Source organism: Capricornis sumatraensis, chromosome X (assembly GCF_032405125.1).
Source record: "Capricornis sumatraensis isolate serow.1 chromosome X, serow.2, whole genome shotgun sequence".
In the NCBI taxonomy this organism is placed as follows: Eukaryota; Metazoa; Chordata; class Mammalia; order Artiodactyla; family Bovidae; genus Capricornis; species Capricornis sumatraensis.
The window spans coordinates 20,001-40,493 of NC_091092.1; positions in this window are offsets into that span (position 1 = coordinate 20,001).

Consider the following 20,493-nt stretch of genomic DNA (forward strand, 5'->3'; position numbering starts at 1 on the left):
GTCAGTTTTCATTCCAATCCCAAAGAAAGGCAATGCAAAAGAATGCTCAAACGACCACACAATTGCACTCATCTCACATTCTAGTAAAGTAATGCTCAAAATTCTCCAAGCCAGGCTTCAGCAATATGTGAACCGTGAACTCCCTGATGTTCAAGCTGGTTTTAGAAAAGGCAGAGGAACCAGAAATCAAATTGCCAACATCCACTGGATCATGGAAAAAGCAAGAGGGTTCAAAAACAAACAAACAAACATCTATTTCAGCTTTATTGACTATGCCAAAGCCTTTGACTGTGTGGATCACAATAAACTGGAAAATTCTGAAAGAGATGGGAAAACCAGACGACCTGACCTGCCTCTTGAGAAATCTGTATGCAGGTCAGGAAGCAACAGTTAGAACTGGACATGGAACAACAGACTGGTTCCAAATAGGAAAAGGAGTGTGTCAAGGCTGTATATTGTCACCTTGCTTATTGAACTTCTATGCAGAGTACATCATGAGAAACGCTGGGCTGGAAGAAGCACAAGCTAGAATCAAGATTGCCGGGAGAAATATCAATAACTTCAGATATGCAGATGACCCCACCCTTATGGCAGAACGTGAAGAGGAACTAAAAAGCCTCTTGATGAAAGTGAAAAAGGAGAGTGAAAAAGTTGGCTTAAAGCTCAACATTCAGAAAACAAAGATCATGGCGTCCGGTCCCATCACTTCATGGGAAATAGATGGAGAAACAGTGGAAACAGTGTCAGACTTTATTTTTTTGGGCTCCAAACTCACTGCAGATGGTGATTGTAGCTATGAAATTAAAAGATGCTCACTCCTTGGAAGAAAAGTTATGACCAACCTAGATAGCATATTTAAAAGCAGAGACATTAATTTGCTGTCTAAGGTCCTTCTAGTCAAGGCTATGGTTTTTCCAGTGGTCATGTATGGATGTGATAGTTGGACTTTGAAGAAGGCTGAGTGCCGAAGAATTGATGCTTTTGAACTGTGGTGTTGGAGAAGACTCTTGAGAGTCCCTTGGACTGCAAGGAGATCCAACCAGTCCATTCTGAAGATGAACCCTGGGATTTCTTTGGAAGGAATGATGCTAAAGCTGAAACTCCAGTACTTTGGCCACCTCATGCGAAGAGTTGACTCATTGGAAAAGGCTCTTATGCTGGGAGGGGTTGGGGGCAGGAGGAGAAGGGGACGACTGGGGATGAGATGGCTGGATGGCATCACGGACTCGATGGACATGGTCTGAGTGATCTCCAGGAGATGTTGATGGACAGGGAGGCCTGGCGTGCTGCAGTTCACGTGGTCGCTAAGAGTTGGATATGACTGAGCGACTGAATTGAACTGAAGTGAACTGAACTGAAATTTTATGAAGGAAATAATATGTAATATGTAGGTTAGTATTAAATGATACTTAAGAAATAAATAGAAAGGAGCCATTTAAATAAAGTTGCTAGACAATGATAGAACATGTTGATATTAAAATTTTTAAAATGCATTATATATAATGTCAGGCTTCACTGCTGACTCACTTGGTAAAGAACCTGCCTGCCAGTGCCGGAGGTGCAAAAGACATGGGTTCAGTCCCTGGATCAGGAAGATCCCCTGGAGAAGGAAATGGCAACCCACTCCAGTATTCTTACCTGGAGAATCTCATTGACAGAGAAGCTTTGTGGGCTACAGTCCATGGGGGTCACAAAGAGTCAGTCATGTGCATGCATGATTGAGTATGCATGCACACACATATATGATTTCAATAGTTAAAAAAAAAAAAACAGGTATGCCAATGCCATCACTTAAATCCAATTCCAAGGCCTTCTGTAGCATTTTCATTTAGTGGTCAAATCTTTGCGATATGATAATTATTATCCCCATAGATGAGCACACTGAAGTTCAGAGAGTATATGTGACTTGAACTAAGCCAAAGAACTCTCTAACCTTTTAACTTCCATTTTTAATACACTCTCATGCTCCATTTTATTAGTCCATTATTTCTCTTCTATTCTAGTTCTATTCTCAGTCATTCAGAGTAGTAACTCAATATTTCCCACCCATTTACTCTTTTCACCTTTATGATGAATCTGTCCATTTATGAGTCAGCATTCAACAAAATACCTCTAATACCACTTTTCATAATATCATTTCTAATCACATACTGGATTTGGAGGACATATTAAGAAATATTCTGTGCCTCACAGAGTAAGAAATATAGATCAGAACCCATAGGTTAAATATGCTGCAGCAACTTTTCTCTATTCTCCAATTGGAAGAAAAACAATTAAATTTTATATACAATTCAGTGATCTTCAAACACATCCTGAGAGCTAAAAAGTAAAAGGACTAATACTAAATTCCTGGCAACTGTAAAAAATCAGCATACTATATATAAGTCTTTGGAGCATAAAATAAAGGTGTATGTTGAAAATGTGCATCATTCATATAATAATGATAGTCGTTTTTCCTATAGCATTTCAATCTGGAGGTTTACTTTCTAGCTATTTTAAAGGTTTTAAGTAGCTGATTGAACTGTCTCTAAGAGACAAACTAATGTTCTAACTGCACCAAAATTATTTTAGCCTAATACTGACTCTGCCTCTTAATGTTTGGTCTTAATTTGCTAAATCAAGTGATTAAGCTTAAAGCAAATTTAATTAAAAAGGGAGGAGAGTAAAATAAGAAAGTACTGGTGAAAACAGTTTGACTTACTAGTCCAGTATATTTAAGCACATACACTCACACGTTTAGGCTTGAATATTGGCCAAATGAAATTTTATGAACCCTAGAAAATAATAGCCACTAACTCTAAGGGTATTATACTTACTAAATGTAGTCTTTAGATCAAGGATACCCTTGTGACCAGTAAGTAGGCCTGACTGTTTAAATATTGGCTCATAAGCTGTGTCATGTGTTGCAACATCATGAAATTTGTTGCTACGTCTAATTTCCTCAATAAAGTCTTCTCAAAATAAATTCAACTAATTTCCTGCGAGGTGTAATATCTACAAGGATTTTAAAAATTCTTGTATGTGTATAGTACTATTCAAATTAAAAGCTTTATCTTAGACACCATTTAATTTGCTTTCAAAATTTCTCAGGAAAAAATATGATTTGTGCTATACTGAGGGTGAAATTCTAATGTCTGCTGGTTTCCCCCCTTATTTCCTATGAAATTGAGGAAATATATTTTTCCATTATCAATTTATGCTTGCATTCCACAACTCATCTTGAATAAAAACATGTGCAAGACAGTGTGCTTTGTTTTGTGATAGGTACCAAAGAGAGCTAAATGCAAATAAAACTATTTTAAACCCGACTCTGTCACTTAACTGTGTGAATTTAGGTTTGTTTTTTTAATTTTAATTTCTTTGGTCTTCAGTTTTAAATTATGTAAAAGAGAGACAACAGCACCTCCCTAAATGGTTTGTGTACTGGGCACAGAATGATAGCTAAATACACATGAAGCTGATGGAGACATCATATTCAATAGATGAAATTGGCATTTAGAAAAATATCATCTGAATGATAGATAAGATTTTAGTCAGAAGGAGTTGATAGGATATCATTCCACTGAGAGGAGAGTATGTGGAATCGTGTAAAATATAAAAACATGAAGTCTTTTCAGGAATTTTAGAGGGAGGGCTTGAATAAAGGCTATGAATAAGAGACTGGGGAAATGAATTGGATAGTTAGATGGAGATTAGATCATGTAGTTTGGGCCTACTTTGTTAATTAAAGATAAGATTTGAATGTTTGTAAACATGGAAGAATAATAATGAAAGCTGGATTGGTATGGAGATACTGAAAAATTTATTTCTGATAATCAGGCTAATATAATACTTCTGGTATAAATGATTAAGGGCCTGGAAGAAGAAGCTGGAAATGTGAAAATAAAGAGTGATCAAGACTAAAGATAATGATTAGAGAGCTATCTTCACACAGGTTCAAAGTATGATATGACCTGGCCATGCCTGTCTCACTAGGGACATTTCCTGTGCCTCCATAGTCCCTCTTAAAGCTCCAATAAGAATAAATTATCTTCAGCAGTTTAAATACTTTGTTCTTGTCTACATGCTCTATACTCTCATTCTGAAGTATTTTTCATCAGTTTATCCAGCTGAAAATCTTCATTCATCCTTCAAGCACCAGTTCAGGCATCAGACCCTCTGAAAAAAAATCTCCCCTATCCTACCTATACAAACTTCATTGTTCTAGCTACTTCTTACCCTTTTTATCATTTTTCTCAAGGGACTGGGACCCACCTACACACATTCAGTTACAAAGTCAGAAACATATCCTTGGGATTTCCTTGGCAGTCCGGTAGTAAGGACTCTGTGTTTTCACTGCAGGGGATCCAGACTCAATCTCTGGTAAGGAAAAAAGGTCCTGCAAGCTGCCTGTGTCATTTTGAATACTAATGGGATTGCCTTCATTATGCTCTTTTTCATTTCTTACTTTATGCAGGCTCTTAAAATGGTTATCACATGGTAGTACTTAATAATAGCACTATATATTTATAGCAGTTTATAATTTACGATGTTTCAGCACATTGTTTTCAACACTTTACATGTACTAATCCACATAATCTTAACTTTAGAAAACTCTTTAAACTAGTAATAATTATCTCCATATAACAGTTGGTATAACTCAGGCAGACAGAAAACAAATAACAAGACCAATGTTTCAAGTATAGAAAACCATGAACTCAAGCATTCAAGCTCAAGCATTCTGGATCCAAGCCCCCTTCTATTAACAAATATATAACATTCAGTCTCCTAAATGGAACTGTGAAACACAACAAAAAGGGAAATTGGTCAAAGTAAATCCATGATTAATTACTATAGTTAGAAAAAAGAAGTAGACATCAAGTAGAAATATTCAATAAAGTGGGAGGAAAATCAGGTTAGTATAGTATTGTGGAACCAAAGGAAATATTCTTATAAAAAAATCAGAACATTAGAGACATTAAGTGTGCCAGAAAAATAGTTGTTAATTGATAATCTAGGTCTCGAAAGAAGTGGAAAGGAAGAGAAACAAAACCACAGAATCAATCTTCTAAATGTAGATGGCCAATCATTCTTCAGAGATGGGAAGGGGGAAAAAAGAATATTATTGGAAAATGCACAGAAATATTGTAATGGAGGAGCATCAAGCAGACTCATGTACAAAGATCTTGATTATGTGAGAAAAGTTGTAGGAAGGATTATCTGCTAAAATTGTCACTGAATGCAAGTTCATATGCCCAGTGCATAGTAAGGTCAAACAAACCAAAATGTAATTTGGAGTAGACAAAGGTTTACTGCAGGGTCATGCAAGAAGACATGTGGCTGATGCCTCTCAAACTCTGAACTCCTCAAAACGATTTAAAAAAGCGCTTTTAAAGGCAAAGTGGGGAGAGATATGGTTAGTTGTTGCAAACTTCTTGGTGTCAGAATTCTTTGCTGTTAAAGGTTGGAGGCAGGAGGAAAAGGGGATGACAGTGGATGAGATGATTGTATGCCATCACTGACTTGATGGACATACATTTGAGCAAGCTCCAGGAGTTGGTGATGGACAGGAAAGCCTGACATGCTGCAGCCCATGGGGTCACAAATAGTTGAACACGACTGAGCGACTGAACTGACTGATAGATGTCCATGTAGGTCAAGACATAATGCCCCTGGAAACTTCCAATAAAGCAAATGTTATTCTCGGTCCTGCAACTTTTAATCTCTATATTAATGAACTCAAAGGTTAGAACCTTGAGAATGGGATTTCCTGCAGATTTCAGGCTTTAGACAGCATTCTTTTACAAAAGGTACAGAGCCAGCATGACTGAGCATAAGAACTGAACAAATCTAATATGGAATCAGATTTGTTCTTCCTTATTACAAAAGTGATGAAGACTGGTTAGACTGGAAATTTTTAAAGAGGAAAAGACGGGAAAATCTCTACAAGGAATGAAAGGAAAAAGCCATAAATTAAGTCATGTGCTAGAAAAAAATGTTAATTGTTAATATCTTAAAGGAAAAGAGGTGCTGAATGGTACAAAACCTAAATAGTAGCTATACTATATTTGAAGTGAATAACAGTAACTAGAAATAGATATCCAAGGATAATAGTATGGGAAGGAATAAAGAAAGAATATAAAGAGTTCTGAAGTCCTTTGGAGCAGAAGAATACAAGCAAATTGCTGAATTATATATAACTATTTATATTTTTATGGTAGAAAAATCGAGAGCAAATGGCATAGGTGCATTCCATGGGCTGCAAATAATTAGGGGCTAGGCTTCAGATGTGCAAGACGAGCCTGAAGTGCCTTGTCATCCATAAAATGCAGAATTAATCAAAACCAACAGATATCAAAATATAAATGCTAACATAAAGCTACAACATATTTAAATACATCAAATATTGTCAAGCTTATAATCATATTAAAAAAAACTTCATTGATCACTTATGGAGGATGCTAAGCACCATTTAATTATTATGAAATCCCAAATCTTAGTAAATAAATGAAGACATTTATCCTTCCTTTATACGGTGGGAAGGAATTCCTCAGAAGAAATGGAGTAGCCATCATGGTCAAGAGAAGAGTCCGATATGCAGTACTTGGATGCAATCTCAAAAACAACAAAATGATCTTTGTTCGTCTCCAAGGCAAACCATTCAATATCACAGTTATCCAAGTCTATGCCCCAACAAGTAACGCTGAAGAAACTGAAGTTGAATGGTTTTATGAAGACCTACAAGACCTTTTAGAACTAACACCAAAAAAGATGTCCTTTTCATTATAGGGGACTGGAATGCAAAAGGAGGAAGTCAAGAAACACCTGGAGTAACAGGCAAATTTGGCCTTGGATGGCGGAATGAAGCAGGGCAAAGACTAATAGAGATTTGCCAAGAAAATGCACTGGTCATAGCAAACACCCTCTTCCAACAACACAAGAGAAGACTCTACACATGGACATCACCAGATGGTCAACATCAAAATCAGATTGATTATATTCTTTGCAACCAAAGATGGAGAAGCTCTATACAGTCAACAAAAATAAGACCAGGAGCTGTCTGTGGCTCAGATCATGACTCCTTATTACCAAATTCAGACTCAAATTGAAGAAAGTAGGGAAAATTGCTAGACCATTCAGGTAAGACTTAAATCAAATCCCTTATGATTATACAGTGGGAGTGAGAAATAAATTTAAGGGACTAGATCTGATAGATAGAGTGCCTGATGAACTATGGACTGAGGTTCGTGACATTATACAGGAGACAGGGACCAAGAACATTCCCATGGAAAAGAAATGCAAAAAAGCAAAATGGCTGTCTGGGGAGGCCTTACAAATAGCTGTGAAAAGAAGAGAGGTGAAAAGCAAAGGAGAAAAGGAAAGATATAAGCATCTGAATGCAGAGTTTCAAAGAAAAGCAAGAAGAGATAAAAGAAAGCTTTCTTCAGCGATCAATGCAAAGAAAAAGAAGAAAAGAACAGAATGGGAAAGACTAGAGGTCTCTTTAAGAAAATTAGAGATACCAAGGGAACATTTCATGCAAAGATGGCCTTGATAAAGGACAAAAATGGTCTGGACTTAACAAAAGCAGAAGATATTAAGAAGAGGTGACAAGAATACACAGAAGAATTGTACAAAAAAGATCTTCATGACCCAGATAATCATGATGATGTAATCACTAATCTAGAGCCAGACATCTTGGATTGTGAAGTCAAGTGGGCCTTAGAAAGCATGACTACAAACAAAGCTAGTGGAGGTGATGGAATTCCAGTTGAGCTGTTTCAACTCCTGAAAGATGATGCTGTGAAAGTGCTGCACTCAATATGCCAGCAAATTTGGAAAACTCAACAGTGGCCACAGGACTGGAAAAGGTCAGTTTTCATTCCAATCCCAAAGAAAAGCAATGCCAAAGAATGCTCAAACTAATGCACAATTGCACTCATCTCACATGCTAGTAAAGTAATGCTCAAAATTCTCCAAGCCAGGCTTCAGCAATACGTGAACCATGAACTCCCTGATGTTCAAGCTGGTTTTAGAAAAGGCAGAGGAACCAGAGATCAAGTTGTCAACATCTGCTGGATCATGTAAAAAGCAAGAGAGTTCCAGAAAAACATCGATTTCTGCTTTATTGACTATGCCAAAGCCTTTGACTCTGTGGACCACAATAAACTGTGGAAAATTCTGAAGGAGATGGGAATACCAGACCACCTAACCTACCTCTTGAGAAATCTGTATGCAGGTCAGGAAGCAACAGTTAGAACTGCACATGGAACAACAGAGTGGTTCCAAATACGAAAAGGAGTACGTCAAGGCTGTATATTGTCACCCTGCTTATTTAACTTATATGCAGAGTACATCATGAGAAACGCTGGACTGGAAGAAACACAAGCTGGAATCAAGATTGCCGGGAGAAATATCAATAACCTCAGATATGCAGATGATACCACCCTTATGGAAGAAAGTGAAGAGGAGCTAAAAAGCCTCTTGATGAAAGTGAAAGAGGAGAGTGAAAAAGTTGGCTTAAAACTCAACATTCAGAAAATGAAGATCATGACATCTAGTCCCATCACTTCATAGGAAATAGATGGGAAACAATGGAAACAGTGTCAGACTTTTTTGGGGGGGGCTCCAAACTCACTGCAGATGGTGATTGCAGCTATGAAATTAAAAGATGCTTACTCCTTGGAAGAAAAGTGATGACCAACCTAGATAGTATATTCAAAAGCATAGACATTACTTTGCCGACTAAGGTCCGTCTAGTCAAGGCTATGGTTTTTCCTGTGGTCACGTATGGATGTGAGAGTTGGACTGTGAAGAAGGCTGAGCACCGAAGAATTGATGTGTTTGAACTGTGGTGTTGGAGAAGACTCTTGAGAGTCCCTTGGACTGCAAGGAGATCCAACCAGTACATTCTGAAGGAGATTAGCCCTGGGATTTCTTTGGAAGGAATGATGCTAAAGCTGAAACTCCAGTACTTTGGCCACTTCATGGGAAGAGTTGACTCATTGGAATAGACTCTGATGCTGGGAGGGATTGGGGGAAGGAGGAGAAGGGGATAACAGAGGATGAGATGGCTGGATGGCATCACGGACTCAATGGACGTGAGTCTGAGTGAACTCCGGGAGATGGTGATGGACAGGAAGGCCTGGCGTGCTGCGATTCATGGGGTCGCAGAGTCGGACACGACTGAGCGACTGAACTGAACTGAACTGAAATCCTTCCTTTTCTATATACCCTTCATCTTCTCAGTATTACCAAATGTGAGTTGAGAAGTCTGTGTATATTTAATGCCCCTATGATATGGTCTTGCCTCTTTCCTGGAAAAAATGGTAGATACAGTTTATGTGTATGTGTGTATATTTATACATGCACATAATTTATAGGAAAAAAAACTATAATAAGAAAAATTTAGGCAATATCTAGGGATGCTAATCCCAGACAAAGGGAAACTGCATAGCAAAAACAATCTTTTTCTTTCTGGCTTCCTTCACTCTGTATAATAGGCTCAGGTTTCATCCACCTCATTAGAACTGATTCAAATGTATTCTTTTTAATGGCTGAGTAATACTCCATTGTGTATATGTACCACAGCTTTCTTATCCATTCATCTGCTGATGGACATCTCGGTTGCTTCCATGTCCTGGCTATTATAAACAGTGCTGTGATGAATATTGGTGTACGTGCATCTCTTTCAATCCTGGTTTCCTCAATGTGTATGCCCAGCAGTGGGATTGCTGGGTCATAAGGCAGTTCTATTTCCAGTTTTTTAAGGAATCTCCACACTGTTCTCCATAGTGGCTGTAAAAACACCAATACAGTATACTAATGCATATATATGGAAGTTAGAAAGATGGTAATGATAACCCTGTATGTGAGACATCAAAAGAGACACAGATGTATAGAACAGTTTTGGACTCTGTGGGAGAGGGTGAGGGTGGAATGATTTGGGAGAATGGCATTGAAACATGTATAATATCATATATGAAAAGAATAGCCAGCCCAGGTTCGATGCATGATACTGGATGCTTGGGGCTGGTGCACTGAGACGACCCAGAGGGATTGTACAGGGAGGGAGGAGGGAAGGGGGTTCAGGATGGGGAACACGTGCATACCTGTGGTGGATTCATGTTGATGTATGGCAAAACTGATACAATATTGTAAAGTAATTAACGTGCAATTAAAATAAATAAATTTATTTTTAAAAAACCTGGTTAATTCAGCAAGACAATAAAAAGAAAAAGGAATGGAGGAATGGAGGCAGCAAGTAAAGAGATGGTAAGAGAACTTACATATTTTTTTAAACTTAAAATATATCAGCAATCAAAATAGGGTGAATCTATTTAAATATGAACTAAAAAAAACTTTAAAATATTAAAATGCAGTGTGATAAATGAGAAAAGTATCTGCCTGCAATGTGGGAGATCAGGGTTCGATCCCTGGTTTGGGAAGATACCCTGGAAAGGGAAATGGCAACCCACTCCAGTACTCTTGCCTGGAAAATTCCATGGACAGAGGAGCCTTGTAAGCTACAGTCCATGGGGTCACAAAGAGTCGGACACGACTGAGCCACTTCACTTCAAATGAGAAAAAGCACTGGATTATGTAAATATTTAGAAGTTAGTGTTAATGTTTCAGGTGTGATAACAGTATATTTTAGTAATTTTAGTAATTATTTTGTTTCAGAGATACATGTTGAGATAATTGCAGATGAAATGATATGACATGTGAGTTATACTTCAAGATAATCCTACAGAGAGGAGGGAATAGTTGTTCAGGTTAATCATCTCACCTGAAGTCATATATCTAGTGTGACTGTGATAGCCAAGAAAGTAAAAAAGTAAGTACAGTTCTGTATAGCGCCATGATTGGGCAATGGGAGCAGGAAAATTGTCTGCCTATATAATTGAAGTTTAACTAGATAAAGCAAAATGAATATTTGAATATGGTTATGCATGTCAAGCAAGCATCCAGATTGAAAACTGAGACGGGATTCTAACAACAGAGAGGAATCAATCATACAGATCCCAATGAAGTAGATGTTTGGTATATATGCTAGATATAACTTTCCTTATTCAAGAATAAATAAATCTTATGACAAAGAACAACATGGAGTCTATAATAAGATTCTGTTATATTAAACAATAACTATTTCTATGAAAAATAAAAATTATAAATTCTATTTAAAATTATAAAATCTATACAAATTATAAAATTTTACAAAATTATTTACAAAAGAAAATAGGAAAATATTGGACTGCATGTTCTGTTCTTCATAAAATAAATGGAATTATGTATATTACAAACAAGATGCAGAGAAGGCCATGGCACCCCACTCCAGTACTCCTGCCTGGAAAATCCCATGGGTGGAGCAGCCTGGTAGGCTGCAGTCCATGGGGTCTCAAAGTGTCGGACACGACTGAGCAACTTCACTTTCACGTTTCATTTTCATGCATTGGAAAAGGAAATGGCAACCCACTCCAGTGTTCTTGCCTGGAGAATCCCAGGGATGGGGGAGCCTGTTGGGCTGCAGTCTATGGGGTCGCACAGAGTCGGACAAGACTGAAGCCGCTTAGCAGCAGCAGCAGCAGCAGCATAAACAAGATGACAAATAAGAAAGAAAATGAGGTATAAGATATAAGTTAAGATATAAATTAAATTACTAAAACCTGTAGTAAAATTAAAATCCACAATAGAAACATTTGAAGATAAAAATCAGCATTTTAGAAAATCAAAATTTTGATGATGATCATGATGACATAGTGCAAACCAGAGATACTTTCTCAGAAAGCAGAGGAAAATAATAAGAAATACAAGACAAAATATGACAAAAAGCAGAGACCCAGTTTTGGCTAATTAGTGTCCTTGACTGAAATAAGCCAAAACAAATATAGCAGAAGTGACAAGCAGGTATAATTTATTAAATTTTCCTAACAATTGCAATCTTGATATGTTAATCTGGCAAAAATATAGCCAATAAATGACAGTCAGAAATTTGAATACCATGAAAAAATATCCAATATAATATGTGAAAACTCCAAGCTGTGACCCCAAAGTTATCATCAGAACTTTGTTTAGTAATGTCTGCTAAAAATGTTTTATAATTTTATAGCAGTATTGAGGAGATAAAATTTTACAGGTTCGATGCAGGATACAGGATGCTTGGGGCTGGTGCACTGGGATGACCCAGAGGGATGGTATGGGGAGGGAGGTGGGAGAGGGGTTCAGGATGAGGAACACGTGTACACCCATGGCGGATTCATGTTGATGTATGGCAAAACCAATACAATATTGCAAAGTAATTAGCCTCCAATTAAAATAAATAAGTTTAAAATAAAAAAAATACAAGCCTAAAAAAATAAATTCTTCTGATGATGCCTGTTTTGCTCTTTCATCCAGTAGTTAATAATCAAGTTTACTAAACTAATTGACTTTTTTTTTTAAATTTTAGCTTAAATTAATACATGTTTTGTTGCTGTTCTTAGTCACTAAGTCGTGTCCAACTCTGTGACCTCATGAACTGTAGTCCACCAGGTTCCTCTGTCCATGAAATTCTCCAGGCAAGAATACTGGAGTGGGTTGCCATTTTCTTCTCCAGGGGATCTTCCTGACCCAGAGATCAAATCCAAGTCGCCTGCACTGCAGGCAGATTCTTTACCATTTGAGCCACCAGGGAAGCCCAAAATATTGGACAGTAATTATGAATCTAGAAATAAAGCAAAGCTCCAGAATACTTTCCTTCAGAATTTAATTACACAAAATCTGGTGAACCAACTCTACTCTCATCAGTCTAACTAAATAAATATTTTTGTTTCTGAATTAAACTAAGTAAACCAAAATTGCTGTTGAAATCTAATTCTTAATAAAAGTAATATAAATGTCATACTCCTTCTAAACAGTGTCTAACTATTCATAAATTTCCTTTGCATATAATTTTGTTACTGGCTCAATCAACTATAAAATGTTGCTTTTGAAAAGTTACTTGAAAAAAAAAAGAAAAGTTACTAGATAAAATATTAAATTTCTTTTTCAAATCAAGTACTATTAAGCTGGTGAGCATTCTTCTCAGACAGAAAAGTTTCACTGGATATCAAGATATTCTGAAGTGACTAATGTCCAGCAGTTATGTTCTTATTCAGTCAGGAAATATTACTTGCCGAAAAAAAAAAAAGTATCCCCTTAATTTTTTTTTTTTTTGACAGCAGGTAGTTTCTCATGAGGAGGAGGAGAAAGAAAAAGAGGCAGTTGGCATAAGCTGCAGGTGGTTGATGAAGGGGAGGTGTCATTTGGGAAGCACAGTAGGTAGCTTGGACTCCTGAGAAAGAGGTGACAGTTGGAGACAGCAGCAGGTGTTTGCTATGAAGGAGAAAGACCTCTCAATGATTGTTTTTGAGCATTTTCACTGCAAAAAAATCTGAAGTTTGGCATTTTAACTGACAGCACCAGATATGCCTAAAAATACTTATGAAGACTAACTACTTACAGGCTGAAAAAATTAAAAAGGCATTATTTCTGCTAATGATTGAGTCTGAATCTCAACAATTGGCAAAATGTTAAAGACAGCTTTATATTGTATATTTTCAATTGCAAATTTTCATGAAAAATCGTGTTGAATATTTTATTTATTTTTTAATGTCTCTGTTTTTTATTTTATTTTTTAAATTTAAATTTATTTACTTTAATTGGAGGCTAATTACTTTACAATATTGTATTGGTTTTGCCATACATCAACATGAATCCACCATGGGTGTACACGTCTTCCCGATCCTGAACCCCTCTCCCACCTCCCTCCCCATACCATCCCTCTGGACCATCCCAGTGCACCAGCCCCAAGCATCCTGTATCCTGTATTGAACGTAGACTGGCGATTCATTTCTTATATGATATTATACATGTTTCAATGCCATTCTCCCAAATTATCCCACCCTCGCCCTCTCCCACAGAGTCCAAAAGACTATTCTATACATCTGTGTCTCTTTTGCTGTCTCACATACAGGGTTATCATTACCATCTTTCTAAATACCATATATATGCGTTAGTATACTGTTATTGGTGTTTTTCTTTCTGGCTTACTTCACTCAGTATAATCGGCTCCAGTTTCATCCACCTCATTAGAACTGATTCAAATGTATTTTTTTAATGGCTGAGTAATACTCCATTGTGTATATGTACCACAGCTTTCTTATCCATTCATCTCCTGATAGACAGCTTGGTTGCTTCCATGTCCTGGCTATTATAAACAGTACTGTGATGAACATTGGGGTACACGTGTCTCTTTCAATTCTGGTTTCCTCAGTGTGTATGTCCAGAAGTGGGATTGCTGGGTCATAAGGCAGTTCTATTTCCATTTTTTTAAGGAATCTCCACACTGTTCTCCATAGTGGCTGTAACAGTGTAAGAGTGTTCCCTTTTCTCCACACCCTCTCCAGAATTTATTGCTTGCAGACTTTTGGATTGCAGCCATTCTGACTGGTGTGAAATGGTACCTCATTGTGGTTTTGATTTGTGTTTCTCTGATAATGAGTGATGTCAAGCATCTTTTCATGTGTTTGTTAGCCATCTGTATGTCTTCTTAGGAGAAATGTCTATTTAGTTCTATGGCCCATTTTTTGATTAGGTCTTTTATTTTTTTGGAACTGAGCTGCAGGAGTTGCTTGTATATTTTTGTGATTAGTTCTTTGTCAGTTACTTCATTTGCTATTATTTTCTCACATTCTGAAGGCTGTCTTTTCACCTTGCTTATAGTTTCCTTTGTTGTGCAGAAGCTTTTAAGTTTAATTAGGTCCCATTTGTTTATTTTTGCTTTTATTTCCAATATTCTGTGAGGTGGTTCATAGAGGATCCTGCTGTGATTTTTGTCAGAGAGTGTTTTGCCTATGTTCTCCTCTAGGAGTTTTATAGTTTCTGGTCTTACGTTTAGATCTTTAATCCATTTTTAGTTTATTTTTGTGTATGGTGTTAAAAAGTGACCTTGTTTCATTCTTTTACAAGTGGTTGACCAGTTTTCCCAGCACCACTTGTTAAAGAGATTGTCTTTTCTCCATTGTGTATTCTTGACTCTTTTGTCAAAGTTTGAGAATATGAAAGGTAAGATCATAAATTTAATCAATATTTAGGAGCAAATTCCAAGACATCATGATTATTTTATGGTGTATAAATTAACGATTCAAAGTGTTATCTATCTATTACATAAAAGTAAAATTATAAAGAGGTGACCTAACTGTAGTTGACCCGGAAGAGACTAAATTGTCATAATTTCTACTTAAGAATTATTAGGACCATTCAAGTAGCTTCCACGAACAAAACTGGGAAATTTGAGGGACTTAAACTTTGAAAGATAAACAACATAAAGTTGATATTAGCAGTATCCTCTTTCCAGGGTCTAATAACTTTTTTATAGAATATACTGAAACTGTGAAATGAACATCAAACATTCAAATGTATATAAAATACTATTGGTATGTTCCATAAATATGGAAACTCACTTCTGGCCAATTATGTATTCCATCAAGATTATATTCATTGGCAGCTTTGGTCTGTGTATAAAACTATCAAATGTCAATGAGAACAAACCAAGGCAAAGGCCAGTAAAGAGCCTTGTAAATTATCCACTTAAGCATGTTCCACAAGCAGAGACTCTTGTTCAGAAATGCCAGCATGCAGAGGCAAAAGTCTAGCTAGGATGTGTTTAAATTTTTATTTGGTAATCACTAAATACAAGGAAGCAGCATTTTGAAATTTTTGTTTGAGAAGACAGTAACATTTCTGTGTAACAATTAGCAATAGAGTGTGTAACTATTCTTTAGTTTATATAAAATCAAAACAAAAACTGGGGAAATGAAAATATGATAAAAAGAAAACAAGGATAAACAGAGTATGATGATAAAAATCAATATTTTTTGAAGTTTTTCTACCCAAGTAAGCTATTAAAAAAAAAAATGTTCCCTAGGGAAATCAATCAAGCTGACAGAATAAGTGAATGGAAAATTAACTTTGCCCCATGGACACATAAAAAATACATTTATATGTGGAATAATTCTCATTGAAAATTAATTGGAACCTGGTGGAAGGAATCTTGTAAAATTAATGTTGTAAGGATCTAGCAGGAAGAGAAGAAAAGTGATTAGGTCAAGACTTGTGCCCCTGGAAGAAGAGTCTAAGGAAAAGGAGAATACACAGGCAGACATCCACCCTGGGAATTCCCTGGTGAGAATCAGATTGAGTGCTCCAATCTTGGGGTCTTATGCAGGGAAGATGAGCCAAGTTGGTTGGTTGGAAGACAAATGGGACTAAATTGAGGCCTGTGGAAAGCCTGGACTCCACTTGTGAGGATCATGAATAATGCCATACCCCCAAGGCAAGTCAGATAAAAATCTCCTGTAAGGGCTACTAGGTTTCCTGCCATTACCTCAGATTCTACACTAGCCTGAATAGAACAAATGCTACAGCCACACAAAGGATCACCTCCCGATACACACCAAAAGTCCAAAAAAATCACCCCAGCTCTGCAGTGTGGCTCCACAATAGAGTGGGGGAAATAGAGGCTGGGGACAAGGATCAACTGTGAAAGTAAGAAGGAAATTCATGCCCAAAGAAGTGTCAGAGTGGAAAGAAGAAAACAAAGGTGAGTACCAGGAAAAGCAATGCATCAGGGAAAGCTCATACTCTTTTTGTGGTCAGCTAGAGCCAAGAGCCCATACAGAACCCATTTGCTTCAGCCCTACTACCCATTTGGGACATATGTCCCAGTGCAAGGACAGAAGAAAACACAAGCTCAAGGGTAAGAGAGCCAGTTCATATGCAACACTCAGAGTTTTAGCTCCAGTTACTTGCTATTAGATGCCAATCCTAAAAGGGCCATGACAGCCACTGAGAAGAGGGAAAGTCCGACCTCAAATACAGCTTCAGTTGAGCACCTCCATCTCCAGCCCCATGCCCTACCAAGGTGCTAACTGACAGCAAACCCTAAGGAAAGATGGGATTTGCATTCACATCAACTCCACCTCACCCATGCAGTCTGTATGGGGAGAATTCCCACATAAGAATGCTCCTTCAAGACTACAATAGCTAATTCTTTCATCTAAATATATAGAGGCAGAGAAAGTCAACAAAAATGAAAAAGTAGTCCTCTGTCAATTAAAAGAGAAAGAGGAAAAATCTGAAAAAAATAAATTATAAAACAAAAATAAACACTTCACCAGATAAAGAACTCAAATCATTCATGATTAAAATGTTAACTGAATTAAGAGAAACATAGGTCTAAATTATAATAATTTTAATAAGGAAATAAAATATTTAAAAAACCCTATCGAAAATGAATAATTCAATGACAAAAATAAACACAATAGAAGGAATGAATAGCATAGTATGAGACATAGAAGAATGTGCAAGAAATCCGGCAGATAGAAGAAAGAAAATCACCCAATCAGAACAGCAAAAAGAAAAGCAAATTTGAAAATGATAAACAGAACTGTAACACATTCCTACCGATTAGCAGACACGCTGCCCAAAGCTATGCCAAGCTCATAGACACCTCCAAACATACTGCCGGACATAGCACAGCCCTTCAGAGAAACAAGATCCAGCTCCATCCACCAGAATAGAGGCAGAAGTCCCTGCAACAAGGAAACCTTCAAAAGGGACTGGCCAAACCCCACTTACGGAGGGCAGACTCAACAGTTAAGAGGAACTATGACCTCCCAACCTGTAGAAAGGAGACCAAAAAAAAAAAAAAAAACACCCAGTATATTAAACAAAATGAAAAGGCAGAGAAAGATGTAGCAGATGTAAGAACATGGTAGAAACCCAAAATACCAAAAAATGAAGAGGAAAAAAGCAGTGTATTTGAAAAAGAATTCAGAGTAATGATAGTAAAGATGATTCAAAATGTTGGAAATAAAATGGAGACACAGATAAATAAGGTGGAGGCACAGATTGAGAAGATATGAGAAAGGTTTAACAAGAACCTAGAAGAAATAGACTAGACAATCAGCAATGAACAACACAATAACTGAGATTAAAAATACACTAGAGGGAACCAATAACAAAATAACTGAGGCAGAACAGGTAAGTGAGCTGGAAGATAGAATGCTGGAAATAACTGAAGCAAGGCAGAATAAAGAAGAGCAAATAAAAAGACATGACATTCTCAGAGATCTCTGGGACAACATTATGCATATCAACATTTGAATTATAGGAGTCCCCAAAAGATAAGAGGGAAAGAAAGGGTATGATAAAATATTTGGGAGGATTATAGACAAAATGATGCTGAAGCTGAAACTCCAATACTTTGGCCACATGATACAAAGAACTGACTCATTGGAAAAGACCCTGATGCTGGGAAAGATTGAAGGCAAGAGAAGACAGGGACAACAGAAGATGAGATGGTTGTACAGCATCACAGACTCTATGGACATGAGTGTGAGCAAGCTCAGGGAGTTGGTAATGGACAGGGAATCCTGGCATGCTGCAGTCCACGGGGTCACAAAGAGTTGGACACAACTGAGTAACTGAACTGAACTGATAGGCAAAAACTTCCCTAATATGGGAAAGGAACTAGCCACTCAAGTCCAAGAAGCCCAGAGAATCCCATACAGGATAAACCTAAGGAGAAACATGCCAAGACAAATATTAATCAAAGTAATAAAAATTAAGCACAGAGAACAAATATTAGAAGCAGCAAAAGAAAATGAAACAAATAACATACAAGGGAATCCCCAGAAGGTTAACAGCTGATCTTTCAAAAGAAACTCTGCATCCCAGAAGGGAGTGGCAGGATGTATTTAAACATATAAAAGTAAAAACCTAAAAGCAAGAGTAGTCTATCCAGCAAGGATCTCATCCAGATTTCAATGAAAAATCAAAAGCTTTACAGATAAGCAAAAGTTATGAGAATGCAGCATCATCAAACCAGCTTTACAACACATGCTAAAGAAATTATCTAGACAAAAAGCACTAGAGAAAGAAAAGGCCTACAAAAACAAACCAAAAACAATAAAGTAAATGATAATAGGATCATGTGTATGTGTGTGTGTGTGTGTGCACACTAAGTCACTTCAGTTGTGTATCTCTGCAACCTTATTGACTGTAGTTCACTGGGTTCCTCTGGCCATGGGATTCTCCAGGCAAGAATACTAGAGTGGGTTGCCATGCCCTCTTCCAGGGGATCTTCCCAACTCAGGGATCAAACACACATCTCTTATGTTTACTGCACTGGGAGGTGGTCTCTTTACCACCAGCACCACCAGGAAAGCCCAATCAGATCATAGATATCAATAATTATCTTACATATAAATGAACTAAATGCTCCAACTAAAAGACACAGATTGGCTGAATGGATACAAAAACAAAACCCCTATAGATGCTATCTACAAGATACCCACCTCAGGTATGTGACCTTAGGACACATACAGACTGAAAGAAGTGAGGGGCTGGAAAAAGCTATTGCATGCAAACCAAAATCAAAGGAAAATGGGGGTAGCAATATTCATATCAGATAAAATATGCTTTAAAATAAAGATAATTACAAGAGATAAGGAAGGGCACTACATAATGATCAAGGGATCAATCCAAGAGGAAGATATATAATTAAAATATATATGTGCCCTTAAGAGGAGCACCTCAATACATAAAGCAAATGCTATCAACTATTGAATGGGGAAACAACAGTAACACAATAAGAGTGATGGAGGCTAACACCCCATTCACACCAATGGACAGGTCATTGAGACAGAAAATTAATAAAGAAACACAGCTTTGAATGAACCATTGGACCAGTTGGGCCTAATTGATATCTACAGGGCATTTCATCCCAAAACAGTAGATTGCACATTTTTCTCAAGTGCACATGAAACATTTTGCATGATAACTCGAATCTTGGTCCATAAATCAAGCCTCGGCAAATTTAAGAAAATAGAAGTCATTTTAAGCATCTTCTCTGATCAGAATTCTGTAAGATTCTATATTAACTCTGGAAAAAAAAAACTATAACAAACACAAACACATGGAGGCTAAACAATACATTTCTGAATAACCAAGAGATAGCTGAAGAAATTAAAGAGGAAATAAAAAAAAATATCTAGAAGCAAATAACAATGAAAACATGACTTCTCAAAACATAAGGGATGCACTAAAAGCAGTGCTAATAAGGAAGTTTATAGCAATATAAGTTTACCCCAAGAAACAAAAGAAGCATCAAATAAACAACTTAATTCTACACCCACAGCAACTAGAAAAAGAACAACAACAAAACCAAAATTAGTAGAAGGAAGGAAGTTATAAAGACCAGAGCAGAACAAATGAAAAAAGAAGCAAAAGAGAAAAAAGGAAAGATCAATAAAAGCAAAAGTTGTTTCTTTGATAAGGAAAACAAAATTGACAAACCATTAGTCAGACTTATCAAGATAAGAAGGGAGAAGACCCAAATCAATAAAATTGGAAATAAAAAAGAAGAGACAACACAGCAATACAAAGGATCATAAACAGCTACTAGCAATTATATGTGAATCAAATAGACAA